Source organism: Anoplolepis gracilipes, chromosome 5 (assembly GCF_047496725.1).
Source record: "Anoplolepis gracilipes chromosome 5, ASM4749672v1, whole genome shotgun sequence".
Lineage (NCBI taxonomy): Eukaryota > Metazoa > Arthropoda > Insecta > Hymenoptera > Formicidae > Anoplolepis > Anoplolepis gracilipes.
The window spans coordinates 4,196,058-4,211,925 of NC_132974.1; the positions used below are offsets into that span (position 1 = coordinate 4,196,058).

At 38.7% G+C, this 15,868-nt stretch overlaps 2 protein-coding genes across 18 annotated transcripts in view; one reads left to right on the plus strand and one right to left on the minus strand.

Moving 5' to 3' along the window:
* Nucleotides 1-15,868, plus strand: part of Zfh2 (Zn finger homeodomain 2) — a 374,611-nt gene that overhangs the window by 316,818 nt on the left and 41,925 nt on the right. The gene's annotated exons all lie outside the window — the stretch shown is intronic.
* LOC140665791 (uncharacterized) overlaps nt 1-15,868 on the minus strand; it is a 115,692-nt gene that overhangs the window by 15,670 nt on the left and 84,154 nt on the right. The window contains exon 5 of one of the 2 annotated variants that reach the window (XM_072892338.1): nt 11,834-12,189. The exons of the other annotated variant lie outside the window; for it this stretch is intronic. The gene's annotated coding sequence lies outside the window, so the exon portion shown is untranslated. Of the gene's footprint in view, nt 1-11,833; nt 12,190-15,868 lie in introns of those variants that run through there. 2 annotated transcript variants of the gene reach the window in all.

Sequence of the window (15,868 nt, forward strand, 5' to 3'; positions counted from 1 at the left end):
GCCGCGCGGTTGCCGCGGACTGGAAGGGGAGCGGTCCGGACGTTACCAGCGGGTAACGCGTTTCGTAGGCCCGCTCTCCCCGTACGTCTGTGTTGCGTGCATGCGTACCTGTAGGCTTGTGGGTGGTACGGACTCGTCAGATGTGATGGGAATCCACAGAGGCGACGGTGCGCAGCTCTCAGCGCACGCTGAATGTTTCGGTTGAAGGTGATGACGTAAAGAAAGAGTCCAGGATGGATCCTCTGGGCGTGCATATTGTGGTAACCCTCCCTTCCCTACCCTTTTAAATGCGCTTCCGTGTGACCTCCGGATTACGAGTCCATAACTTAGCATGGGAATATCATAAATTATCGTATCACGTGGCGCGATTCGCGCGTATAAAGATAACGAGCGAATCTGTCGCGATAAGGCAGCGATGGTGACAAGGAAGGGAGTAAATTTTCCTGTAGTGACTTGTCTCTCCTTGGCATCTTTCCGTTTATGTTTTATTAATGTACGGGTACGATATATTACCATAAAAGAAATATTTAAATACATACGCATTTAATCAAATCAAATTAATGTAACAACTTGTTTTGTTAAATTCTCGATGCAAACGTATTCGTAATAAATTAAATAATGAAAGAAAGTCCAACAACTACAGAGCACGAAAAAAAAAAAAAGTTCAAAGTTTGAATTACAAGGTATAATTGGAATAATGAATAATGTTAGATCATTCATTCGTTTCTACTAATTCATTCTAATACATTTATTGTTAGTAGAGGAATAAGGAAACTTAAGCTTGGACAAATGATGCCGGATACGAAAACTTAATCGGCCAAATGTGCAAATGATGCCTCCTTTCTCTTTTAGCTATTTAAAAGTAATACCTAAGGAACTTAACGGACTTCTTAAAAATTCGCATCACGTACCGTTGTTCTTTCTTTCTTCCTAAAAAAAGACTTAATTATCTCACGTCCATCGTAGGATCATTGCGCTCACAAATAAAGATTTTGACATAGCCATCATTCGAATCACGTAGTCGGTGTATAGTTAAGTCTGACTTTGAATGCGAATGGTGGAACCGATTCCTCTGCTCGCAAACAATATCTATTTTCGGCGTTTACGGACCGAATGTCTTTTCCTCTTAATGAATTCATTTCTTTCCATATACTGTGCAAAACAATTCTCCATGAAAATCTTAAAACTCCAAAGTTTTATCAGATTATCTATAAAATATGATTTATGTGATATGTATATTAATTATTATTGATATTATATATGTATTATTATTGTAAATTATATTATTTCATATCAGGGGATATTACGAAATTGGTGTACAGATATGATTATCCTTTTTTTGTTTTCAATTTGTATCAAATTGTAAATTTCATGAAAATGTGTTTCAATCAATATTATTTGAAAAGGAAAAAAAATAATGGAATAAATTTTTGAAACTATCATCTTTCTCAAGCTATTTTAAAAAGATACCCATCGCCAGTGACTCGGAGTCCGTTAAGTACTTAGAACAACAGAACACCAGTGTGATCCACGAGTTCATTAGAATGCCTCGCATAATGGACGGCATACGCGCGGATTTCTATAGGCGGGCGCGGCTAATGAATATTTATCCAGCAATTAGACAGCGCTGATTCCGGAACTGCGACCCGATTTCCCGCTTCGCCCTTCACCGCTGGTGAAGTCACGCTCGCTCGCAATGCGACGCGGCAGGCGTTGGGTCATTTGTCGCTTCCTTTTACATGAGCACGAGCGGCAGTAATTAATAAAGTAGCCAGTGGCCGTTGAAATTACCAGAACGTAAAACGCGAGCGCAAACATTCGAGCTCTCGTTCCCAGGTGGTACTAATTGAGACGCTCCCTTGGAAGACAGTCGTCCTGCTGCGCTAACGTCCCGTGTCAACAATCACCGGCGGCTTAATTATGCACGCCTCTAATTACCACCGGGTACTGGGTGTCGGACGGTGACGGAGAGAGAGAGAGAGAGAGAGAGAAAAGGTAAAAGAATAATGGTAGACCAGGCGCATAGCTAGGTAGATAGATACTCGTGTCCAGTTTTATCCACTCTCGACGTTTCTTACGTCAGCCTCGTTTAATTTGTTTAACTAATCGGGACAAAGCGTTAATTATTTAATTATATAGACGCGCGTAGAGGTCGTCGCGTGACTAATGACGTCCACAGTCAGATCTCAGGCCGGAGTCACATTCGTGACCAGATCGTGCTAATTGTCACGACGTAAACGACTCGTCCTAATTGACCACGTGAGAGAAAGAGACCAAGATGAAGAAAGAAAGAGAGAGAGAGAGAGAGAGAGAGAGAGACGGGGGAAAGAAAAAAATTGACCATGAGGAGAGACAAAAAAATCTGGTCTTCTTACACGGACATGATTTCGATTAAAAGATACCTAGCTACAAAACTGTTTGCATTATATTGTAATTAACGCGCCGACTCACGGTGGTCTTCGCTTCAATGTTACTTTACGTTGCATTCTTCGCTGCATTCGACCAGCTGCGGCCGGTCGTTACTTGACGAGATTGCGGGGCCGACTATTGATAATGCGCGAGCACAAAGTTGCATCTCTACTTATTTTTTCAATTTCTCGTCGATAAATAATATTCTATTGCGTTGGCTTTGTGCAACTCAAAGCCAAGCATATTCATAAGAATGATTCACTTCACTTTTCATTGATAATGAGTCGAGATAAATACCATTCCATTTTGCGAATAACCAAGAGAGAGCTTGTCCTGTTAAGTATTGTATTGTATATGACAAATTGCTATGGGAACAAATGTAATTGATAATGTATCATTAATTCAGAGGGGATATTATGTTGGAAAGTACTAGCTAAGTATTATAATACACTCACTAAGACATTCGATACAGTAATATTCTATTATACCGAAAGTGAAATAATGAAATATTCTGAAAATAAAAAATGTATGCCGATCGAAATATAATCGTCGACTGTCATAAGATGACAGGCAGTTGAATTAACTTTCTTCTGGTGGCTTGTCGCGTTCAGAGATATAGCAGAAAGCAGTTAAGCCGCTTCTCGTGTAGGTCAACGAGGGTCCAACGGGCCAAGTCCCCGTTTCTCCAGCATTACACCCTCGTGTCCTTCGACAATTTTATCAGTTATTCCGCGCTATTCCCAACCGTGCGATTCTACACGAGCAGATGGAGGAACGGCACGATTCTTACTAGACTTTTTTCACGACAAGGTAGCAAGAGCAGCAGTGAAGAGTGGGAGGTACGAGAGGGACATATCGTTACTTGAGTATTCCGAGTGAGAGGCTCGTCATTCGTGAGAGGAACGTCTGGTATCCTCCGTTTCGTCGACGTACATTACGATATCGCACCCAGAAGAAACCGAAGAGTGAGAGAGAAAGAGAGAGAGAAAACTTTCTTCTTCCCGACAAGACAATCAGGTAATGCCTGCTCAGTATGCCTGCTGTCGGTTCTGGCTCGCCTCTGGGGTGCCGTAAGGCACGGCACTGGCGAAAAAAAGTGTGCTGCAGCGTCGCACCACCTTCGACCTCTCCATCTCGCGGTTCCTTCTGAATTCTTCATCGGCTCTTGCCTTCTTAACGGTTTGCGCGCACCGCCCAAGTTTGCGAGAATAGAAGACAAATTCGCGAGGAGACTTGGAAAAAGAGATACATACAACTGAGAAATCACAAATCATCATTATCTTTCTTAGGAAAGAAATAAGGATCTCTTGCGCGATGATTTTACCGGTCCGGTAAATGACTACTGTAATAATGTTTATATAATTGTATTTTTTTTCTCAAAAATATGTATAATTTTACTACAATTATGTGAAAAGAAAGCAGGTGGTTATTCGCCATTACATTAATGAAACGCGCTCGCTATATCTGTTGACGATGAACGTAAGCTAGTAATTTTAATACACATCTCTCTATATTGAAGCTTATTAGAAGCAAAATTGATAAAGCAGAAATATCGAATAAACAGCTAAATTACTCACAATCAGATCGATACAAAAATCTCGTCGCTTTTACAACAGCGAAGCGGCTAATGCTTTCTATATGGGAATGTCTAACCACGATGCGCCTGGAAATCATTGCGCGTGTTATTTTCTCCGCAATTATATTACAAGAAAATGAGATGAGAAAGCCACGTCCGCGCGAAAGCGCGGCTGCTAATTACTTCCTGTTCGCACTTTACGCCGCATCACTTATCACAATTATTTGCAAATCTTTGCAGATATGGAAAACTGGCTGCTTAATGAACGCGGAATCGATTCATTCTAGACGGTTTATATCGCTGCACAATCTATGCAATAGTAAATTAGCAATTTATACAGCAATTCTGTATTTACACAACTCACCTTCTTCGCCAACAAAATTTTCTTCGTCGCAGATATAATCGGATATTATTTATTTCTATAATTTGTACATTTTATTGCTCGAAACTCTTTTATCGATTTTCAAGATAATGAGACACGAAGAAAAATGCGGAATTAGACGTCGAGGGAATACAAAGCAACGGAATAAATGCTCCGTATCGGTCGGTGAAGGGTGACTATCGAACGGTCGATGACTCAGGGTTTTTTTTTTTAGTATCGTCAATGATAATTTACGTCAGGGGTGTGCGACACGATCAGCAATCAATACCTCGAACGATACTTCCCCTAACGTTTTTTCTACGATACTTCGATATATGTTATCCCTAACGCTAACGAAGTTGAAAGACAGCCGTTGCCATTTGGCCGTACCGTATGCGTCTACCGATTTTTATTATACACAAACATCAATGTAAATTATGTTACATGAATTTCTCATCTTAAAATAATTTCTTTATATATTTTATGTATTATATAAACGTGACAAAAATTAATCAGCTGTTTCGAATAATTTAAAATTGATATTTAAAAATGATTTTGTACCCTGGCAGAAATTTTGAGATATACTATTTTTTTCGTACTTTATCATATTTGACATAGAATCTCAGAATCTTTTTTTTTTAATTATGTAAAAGTATAATAATACAAACTAACTAATTTTTGTATTATATGTGTATTTCTACAAATCTCAAATTGCATCTCCTCAGATAAAGAAAATATGACCTAATAAATGTTTGCAATGTATTAAAAGAATTTCAAGTATTTCGTATATTGAAAAAATATCATTGAACATGAAAAGTAATCAATTTTTGCGGAATTATTAGACTTAAAAAAATTTCTTATACATGCTATGTGTAATAATAAAATGCATATTTTAGTATACACTAGCCAGAAAAACAAATCTACGTATTATAGTGCAACATAGATGTGATAGGTTTTAAAGTTTAGACTAGTGGAAGGTTAATACAGTTTCCTATAGTGAATCTGTCAACGAATCCCGAATTCGAACTCGGGTGTAGGTTCCAACAGCAAGGGCCAACTCGTAAGAGCAGAACCCCTAATGACATTCGCCCGATCAAAGGAGGGCCACCCTCGGAATAACCAAGGAAATTTAAAACGCGCCCTTTTTTCAGCCCAAAAGAAACGAAGACTGACGAGGGTTAATGCTGATCACGTACCCGCGTACGCGAAACCCTTCCTTTCCCCCCTGCCCTTCGGGAGGCAAAGTTCACCCTTCATTTTTCCCAATATCCACCAGTACGCACCATCGATCAATTCGAACGGCTCAGAAGAATCTAACTACGATGCCCGATGCGATTTATTCGTGAATGTTTCAATCATAGTATAAACACAAATTTATAAAGTTTTATAAATTTTAAAAGTCTATTTCATTATTGATCTTAAGTAGCATTTTGTATGGCACAATAAGATATTAATTATAATAGATAGAAAATATTATAAAAAAATGATTAACAAAATTATTATTTCATATAAGAAAAATGTTAAAACTAATTAATGAAAAATTATTTTATATAAGGAAAAGATGTCTTGAAAAGTATCTTTATTTAATAATGAAAATTTTGATTCTTGTTGATAATTTATTTTTTAATATACGTGAAAACACAAAAAGGAGAAATCAAGCAACTTGAAAGATTATGAATGGTTCCGTTTTTGCGAACATGTCTCGCAAATCCTGCGATCAAGCACCTCGATAACGAACAAACCGGTACTTAACGAACGCCCACGTGTCAACGATACTTAAGCGACGCGTACGTTTAATTTAAAATCCGCCTAGTACTTCGCGAGACGATCGTAAAACGTGTCCAGAGTGATCGACCTGTGGCTATTGACGTCACAGTGTACGCTCAAAGGCACAAAAGAAGCAAAGTCTCTCCCTCTTACCGATCGTAGTCGCGTACAAAGATCAGCTTGATCAAAACCATCACGAACATCTGGATCCCCAACCATCTTGTAAATACTCAACTACTGGCAAAGGACATTTCATAATCAATCTTGATGAAGGCCTTATATACCGCTGATGTTCGATGAGAGAGATTATTAATTAGAATTTCTAGATTGATAAATGCATACTCATTATAATAAAAAATTTTAAGATTAATATAAAAATTTACATAAAAATTTTTTACTTTAGTTATTATAAAATCGTCAGCGTTGTGATAATTTATCATAGCAATAAAAAAATAAAGTATAAAAAATATAAAATATTGATGCGATTATATTTTCTATATATTTCTTTTAACTCTTATATAATTGTAGTAAACTAAAAAAAGATATACGTATATGTGGTTACGCATCAATTTTTAACTTGTACGTAATGATCAATTCGCTCAAACAAAACCGGAAAAAAAGATAATGTTCGTATTAAAGTATTCACTTATCCTCGTTCATCTACCTTGAAATTTGCCTCGGAGCAAACTGATCCATATAGTCATCGAGATTGCTAACAACTGTATGCAATCGTGCACGAAGGATAAAAATTCTCCCTTCGTTGCCGATCACGTACAACGACCTGCTCGATCAGAACGTGTCACGTACAGATAATCGTAATGGCACGCATTTTACGGATAATCCGACTGTGCGCGCGAGATGACGGACGCATCAGTATGCATATATTCATAACGAGTCTGTGCAACAATTCTCTCTTCCCTTTTTCTTTTATTTATTATTATATAATATTTAACGTAGGAATTCTGATACTGATATTAATATCTGACACTAAAAAGATATTTAATGTAGAAATTCTGATACTCGAAAACGCTTTCTAATATAAGATAAATCTTCTTCGATTGTGAAATCACATCATTAGCTATCATATTTCGTATCGTAAGGAATCGCGAAATCGCAATACTTGTTAAACCCGACTTTTTTCGTCATTTCTCGATCTAATTCCGTTTATCGGCGACTTACACCATCTGTTACCACCAATAATCGAAAGTGTCGATCCGGACGGCCGACCGACGATCTGAAATCATCGGCATCGCTGCACGCGAACGGTCACAAAGGGTAGGAAGAAAACTGCCCTCTTACCGATCACGTACGAAGATCCGCCCGATCGAACGTGCCACGGACAGACATCTGGATCGCGGTGCAACGTACGGATAATCATAATAGGAGGCGTTTTACGGATAATCCGCGTGCGCGCCGAGTAAAGAAGAATGCATCCAGGTATATATTCCCGATGGGACTCACGGATACCCCTCGTATATGTCCGTGTTAGTATACACAGGTGCGACTACGGGCGTAGCGGACTGTAGTCCGAAACAACCGCAGTCCTGCTTTTTGTTCCTTTTTTTTTTCTTCCTACTTTTGCTTGAGCATTCATTCGGCCGAAGAAGAACGGTTGAAGTAAAAAAAATTGTCAGCGTTTCTAATATGCTTTATTATATTAAATTTAAAAAATATTTTTTGCAGCGCAATTGTATTTGAATCTATTATACAATATTATATTTCATGCGTGTGTACGAGAGAATTAAAAAAAGTTCCGAATAAAATAAAATTGAATGACATTAAAGGCAACTCGTATTCGAAATCTTTTGATAACATATGAAGTGGTAGCACCTTATGTACATATGTTAGTATATAGAAATGACATGCATGCGAAAAGTGAAGTGCATCTCGGAGCGTAACGAGGACCGCGAATGTATAGGAAGAAAAGATCGCAGAAGCAAGCGAACCAAGCAACTTCTGTCGGATTTACATGACATGTATGTACATACATACATGATACATGCATACATGCACACATTCGTCTTGTGCAACGGTGCACATATAAATAATTTTATGTAGCATCGTGCGCGCTCGTCACACGCGATTCTCTACGCGCACACATCGTCGCCGGTGGAATATTTGAAACGAAAGAAAAAGAAAGGAGAGAGAGAGAGAGAGAGAGAGAGAGAAAGAGAGAGAGAGACAGAGCGGTGTAAGGAGAGGAGGAGAAAAGAGAGGAGACGCGTCTTTACATTTCAAATAAGTCGACTCACTCGTATCCACGTTTCTTTTCCCTTCTTCGGAAGGGGAATCTCTTCTTTCCCCACCGACCTCTTATACGTATTCATTATTGGTACGCGCCTGGTTATACCGCTCGAAACGTGCGTACCTGCGGGCCGAGTTCTCGTATCTGTCATAAATCAGCGCCAAATCGTGCAAGCATCCAAGAATTCGTGATTTCGAGTTGTCGCGTTTACGTCTGAACGTTCAACATTGTCATTATAATTAAAATCGTATTGTGATAATGCACATTCTACAATTTGATGGAATAATTATCCAAATTATTATACTATAAATATACATTTATATCGAAAGCAGATAACAAAATAAAATGGAAAAAAATTAAATTTCTTTAGACTAAAAGTTCTTTCGCTTAAATTCAACTTTTTAAATGCTAGATTAAAAAAGATTAAACTATATTATCAGATATCATAAATATAATATAATAAATCAATATTTGTCCTATCTTCTTTTCCTGGTTCGCATAGTTAAAGATTGGTGTGCCATACATATGTAATGCTATTTATATGTCATTAAAGAGTTATTTTTTAAAGAACTTTTAATATATAAAGCATAGAAGAAGGTCCCTTTTTTTCTGTCGTCGTTTTTATGCAAGTCGACAGAATAAGGTTGAAGAACCCCGAGAGGAGCTCTGAACGAGTCTAACGAAGCCCAACCCAACTGCCGCTCCGCCAAGGGCTGTCTCGTTATCTTTTACAGATAGGAAGCCCACCTCCTCCGTTCCCATCGCCGCATCGCCCTCATTCGGCTTTCCACGTGGAGGAACGAGCGCCATTATCACGAGAATCCTTATTTATTGGGAATCGATCGTATTCAAATCCCCCCAAGTTCCTGCCTTGGACGAGGACTGATGCAAACTTCTTTTTCCAGTCTATAGAGAATCGTGGACCAGAAAAGGGATTTATCTAGTTCGATGCTATCGCCGCAACATTGTTATGCACTGACGGACCGAGGAAAAGTTTCTTAATCGGAAAATAAGAAATTTGCGAAAAAAATGGCGAATTGTAAAAACGCTTCGCTAAATTATCATCGCATTAATCATCATTCTGTTTAGACAGGCGTTCAAGTAAGCGAAAAGTAAGGTTAAATTCACGAGTTAAAATCCTTGTTTAAGAGATCCATTTCAGGCAGATGTTTTATTGCGAAAAAAAGCAAAGTATAAAATTTCTCTCGGCAAAATTCCCGATAACCACACGATAATCATTAATTCGTCACAAACGATAAGCACTGCGACAGGCTCTCTCGAGCTTGTTCTTCAATTACGGGCGCGGATGTACCAGCGGTATAAAACAGGATTCAATGTTAGTATCCGGGCGTAAGATACACAAAGTAAGACGGACACCCGTAAAACGCCATAAAAACAGGCGAGTTTATCTCGCGCAATCGTCACTTCTCGAGTCTGTTCGACGTGAAGGCGCTTCGAAGCGGCTCTTACGCGCGCGAGTGCTGCAAAAAAGAGAATGACGACAACTCCGGGAACGTAATGCGGCAATAATTGTGCTTTTTGCCGACGACGACGACGACCACGACCACGACGCGCCACGAAAAAGAATTTCCGCTCGTGAACACCGCGTAAAGCATGCGGACCGGGTGACTTTCGTCGCGTGCGATTATCCCGTAAATGTCAGAGGGAGAACCGTGGCGGAGAAAGGATGGGGGAGAGGGAGATCGTTGGTGCTTTTACGTGCCGCTTTTACGAGCGTCCTCTAGGATGCTCCTCCGAAAAAGGGACGTCTCATTCGGCCTCGCGCGGACACGAAGACGCTTCACGCGATAAGACTCCCTGACACGTACCCCGTTTCCCAAACTAATGCTTTTAACGATTCCATTTTACTGCGAGAGACCGTATCCGGTTTAGCAATTACATATTGATTGATACGACATAGAAAGAATGCGTTCGCATGGAAATAATACGATTAGAATCGCCTTGATTTTAGTGTACCTCTCGTATTTCAATGAAATGTGTACACAAAATATTATAGAAGATATTTCATTTTAATATTCGAATACAGATCAGGTCAAGTTTCGCAAGATTGCGATGAAAAATTTAGTTTACATTTTACGTATTAAAATTTTATTCAAACAGATATTTATTTAAAAGTTTCATTTTAATTAAATATATCTTGATACTCGTGCAAAACGTCTGTCTGCATATTTTCATTACACGCACGTTGTTCGCAAAATATTTTTCAGTCCATCTATGATATTTTGTATCGCTCGCGAAAGATAGATACTTACTGTCTGCTCGCCATAATGGAAGGTAATATATCTCGCGATCAATTTCTTACGCGCGTTTGCGTTTCGCGTAGCCTCTTCGGTATCTTCTCGCGCGGGGATATTATTAAGAAGAGCGGCTTGGCGAGCGGTGCGCGCGGGGGAGAATACGAGGGAGAAAGAAAATTGACTTGAAGAAAAACCCCGGCTTGGAAGGCAGCCGGCTTCGGGACTCGTGTGTAAACTTTTCTGAATTTCCTTAGGCAAATATTGGCCGGGTTCGCGGGCGCTCGCGCAGAGTCGTGGCGAGGCGGTGGCTCTTGGGGGAGCCCTTAGGGCGAAGAAAATGAGATTTTTCTCCGAGAGAGCGAGCTACGCGCAACGTACTCACTCAGGTAGGACGACAGTGGGTAGGGGCTCGAATTCGAAATTAGCTCGTATCGAGGTCGTGCACCGCTGCCGCCGCCGCCGCCGCCGCCGTGTCTCGTATTACATGGGAAATATATATATATACACACACACACACACACACACACACATGTATATATACTTCACATACACGTATACTCGCGCCGTGCTCATAAAAATATTCCTTGATCGTCGCAGAAAATTCTGAATTCTACGAAAAGTCACGTAGGAATGAACCATCGCCTTGAGCGCATACGAAACTACGATGTACGAATTTTGTAGAAGCGAATACTGAAATCTGTCATCTCGCAATTCTTCTGGCATAATATTGTTCATTATGCACATGAGTAACATACGTTTCTTTTGCAATTTAAATTAAAAAAAAAAAAACAAGTTGTTAACGAAATGTCAAAGACGTATTATTTAGCGGATTTAAAGATGATTTAAATATTTTTTTAAAGAATTAAAATATGAACACACATAATAACCAAATATATATTCATTGTGCAATATGTATGTATACATAAATATATATACATATATATATATATATATATGTACTTCAATACATGTCAAAATTAGTATTGTTCTAATAAATAATATCAAGAAGGAGAATACTCGTTACAAACTTTCTAACAACAATTCGTCAAATTTCTTCAGAAAATATTGTAACATGAGAGCGAGAACAACCTTAATATTGTTCCTTGGTATTCTTCGATTATTGAACGTCAGCGGGAAGATACTTGGACAATAACCCGTAGGCGAATTCCTCCGAACTTATAAGGGAGCCTAGATTATAGCCGGGTAGAGTAGTGGTAGTAGTATAGGGCTGGAGGTGGCTCCCGTGGGTGAGGAGGGTTGCCGGTGGCTCGCTGTCGGGGGTGGATGGAACGGCAATCATCCCTACTTGATGAGTTTTTCTTATTTTCCCGGCGGAGTTTTAAAAATGGCCGCTTGGCATGCAAGTCTGCCCGCGACCTGGTCTCTAGGATTTATTTCGATTACTTTTTTCCACCCTCGTACACGAAGCCATCCGTGTCATTCTCCTCGTCCTGTCCGTGTCACGTTTACACACATTTATTCGCCGGTGTCTGAGAATTTAGATTCCACCTTCGATCGCTCTCATCTTTGTTGCGCTCGAGATCTATATATTCACATCTCTGCTTCTGGAATTCTTTTACAAAAATTTATATGCGAATATATATTTCGCTTTTTCTTTTATTTGAAATAAAATAATAATTATATATAAAATAAAATATTATCTTCTTTTTTTATTCTTAAACAAATAAACATTATTGTGATAGCTTTATTTAAAATAATTTATCTTGTTGTGTTTCTTTTTGTTTATTATGATGATATAATAAAATCTTTAATTTTCATAAGCTAGATTAGCTCCTCGGACAAGCGAAATGTTCATAGATTCTAGAGTGATGTCGTAGCGGATCTAACAGGATCTGTATGTCCAGCAATCATCGAGCATTGAGCGAAAGATTACATTAGTAATAAGCCATTGATATTTCATAAGGCAAGATCCCGTACCGCTGCGCACACGCACGTATCGCGATCTCACAGACCTGCTCCCAGGAGATCTCAATCAAGGCGAAAAATAATTTTTATCCCGACCCACGTCGGCCAGCTCCAATAATCTTCGCCGACTCTGATCGAGTTTCCTCGCGCAATCGATGAGAGAGCGTTACACATACACGTACCAAAATAATACTTTCTCTTGAATTCTCTAAGATGGCAAATTATTTACATTATATATATATATATTTATTTCACAATTGCTACAAATATTCATCAAAGTACTTTGATATTAACGCAATACAAAATGTCATATAAAGATTTAAGGTCGCAATACAAACTTTTGCATAACGTATAATGCATATGCATAAGGATTTTGATTGGTCCATTTTCTTATGCATGTGCTAATGGATCAAATCGTTATGCATTATGCGTTATGCAAAAGTCTGTGCTACGGCCTTTAATTCCAATTCTTTTTTTTATTCTCTCTTTTATTTCCAATTTAACATTAATTTATTTGCCATCCAGCAAAGCGATATCGATTAATTCCGAACGCGTTCCACATCATAAGAGATACTTTAGCTCTGTCGGAAATTCGGAGAATGAAAATTGCATCCGATCATCGTCCTTCGCGCAATCGAATTTAAACGAAAAGAGCTAGCGACGCGATCGCGAACCCGTTTTTCTCGTCGTCGTCGAGCGCGTCGAGATCATTAGGTAGGAAATCACATCAGATAGAGAAAGAGCAGGCTGGATGTGCGACGACCGTATAGCGGGAATGAATTTTTTGAAGGATCGTCGCGTTCACGAACGACAGGGCGAACGATGAGGAAGAGAGGAACACGGCGCGAGAGATCTCGTCGTCTCATCTCCTCCTTTCTTTGTCCTTGTCTTTCCCCGTTCTCCCTTCTCGAGTCTCCCTCGCCGTTTCGTCACACCTCCGCACCTCCTTTGTTTCAGCCGCTTCACCCTCGGTTTTTCATACGGCTTTTTGCCCGCGCGTTTCGCCACTTAACTCCGGTAGTGTCGCGTCATCGCCGTAGCTGTCCAACGATCACTAAGGACTTCGTGCGGAGATATTGGCGGTATGCGAGAGAGATGTCTGGTCCATCTCTCTACCTTTGATACGTCCCCATCTCCTTTTCTTGCTGACTTCTTCCTGTCTGGGATCTAATATCGTGAAGGTTTCGCGGTGCAACGACGATGAGGTCAATCCGCTGAAGTCGGCGCGGATTAGATTAGATTCATATTGTCTATTAGCACTGAGACTATTCTGCGTGTATAATCAGTCATAAAAGAGAAATAATTTTCATTATTTTTTGTTTAAATTATTTAAACTGTGATTTTTAACTCTAAGCTCGCAATATTTTTCAAGAAAAATCTTTTCAGAGTATTATAGTAAATATATGTGCTATAAAAATTATATATTACAAATTATATATTACAAATCATACTTTTCATTCATAATGATTGCTGTTATTGCAATTAGACTGTTGTGAGTTATCGCAGAACGAATTATGTCTCGAGCTTTTGTGATCTTATAATGTATATACTTAATATTATTTATGCATAAATGTTCATCTTTTTGTGCTTATTTTTTAAATAATAATAAATTTTTAAAAAAACTGCTGAAACAAATGGCGTACTGATCACTCCTCAACGATAAGAGGTGTCCAAAGAAAATAGAACTGAGCGCTTTCCTGCCTCTTGCCATGACTATTGTTCCAAGCGGCTCGTGTCTTAACGAGACGAAAAGAATAATGACGGGATATGGAGAGCGCGGGACAATTAACTTAAAATGCATTGGCCTGATTGAGAAAAGGTTCACTCGGGCGTCTGCCTGTCTGTCTGTGAGCATGTCTGACAACGTTGAGCATAGCCGTCTGAATGGGTCTTGGAATGCACCGCTGCCTCTCTCCCTCCTCTCTCTCTCTCTCTCTCTCTCTCTCTCTCTCTCTCTCTCTCTCTCTCTCTCTCTGTCCTTCTTTCCCCTCCCGTCTCAACATATCATCCGATGAATTCCCTTTATACGCAAACACGTATACCTGGGTTCCTCACCCACGCCATATATAGAACACCCGTCCAGTGATGGATACGAACGAGACATGAACGTTGACCGTTTCGGAAATATCAATAATTATCATCGTTTGTATAATTCTTCGATAATGTAGCGCCGTGAGAAGATACAGTTTCTAATTCGAGAAGATTATTTTGTAGATTAATCCGAACGACGACCGCGAAAACTTTCGAAAATCATGAATTCATGATTATATCCGCGAATGTCGCAACATGATTTATTAATTCAATAAAGAACTATTTTCTGCACGCGAGGCGCTCGTTCTGTTAACTTCATTAACAATGAGTTTACACCATAAGAGAACAAAAAACATTGGCGACGTCATTTATTTTATATCTCTATCCAGATATTATTACGGTAATATTTTTCTCTTTCTCTCTCTCTCTCTCTCTCTCTCTCTCTCTCTCTCTCTTTCTCTGTCTCTGTCTCTCTCATTTAGTATATAAGCAATTTCTCTTCTTTTTTGAATATAAAATAAATTTGTCATAAATGAACTTTTGTATTCATTAATTTGGATATTACACTATATGTAAACAAAAATGAATAAATTAATATCAAAAGAATTTATCCTCTATTCTAAGAAATAATTCGCTTTCATGTAAGTAATATTAGAAATCTTAAAATATTAATAGTTTAGCAAAAAGTTTGTTGAAAGACAAGTTAGATTTTGTTGTATACTTTCGTAACTTTCTAGAAGTTTTATTTCGATCACTTGGACACGTTGAGGATACAGTAGGCGATTTTAGGCGATTGTTTAATATGTACTAAGGTTGTCATTGGTAATGGCAGAGTTTATTCTAGTACTATGTCCCGCAATCAGTTCTCTTCTATACAGATACCTCATTGCTTGGTATAACATATAGTATCAATCAGATAATAAAATGTCTAACTATACCTCTAGCACAAATTACCAAACACGAAAAATCTTTTCATACTTAGTTTGGTACTTTGGTGTCTATACCAGAGTCACGCATAAAAACCGTCTAATATTATAATTTTATGCAGTTATTTTATCACAAATTCATCGAGCGCGATTGTTTTTTAAAAAATTAATGCACATGCGAATAGATCTTTATTATAGAATTTACGTATTATTATTATTAGTATCATCATAGATGTATTTCACGAGACAAACAAGAATGTGTTTAAAAAAAAAAAAAAAAAACATCTCTTCTATTACAATGCAATCTCCTACTACCGATAATGCGGCAAAGAATAGCGCGGTCGCCAGATCCGCGCAAAAAGATCCTAT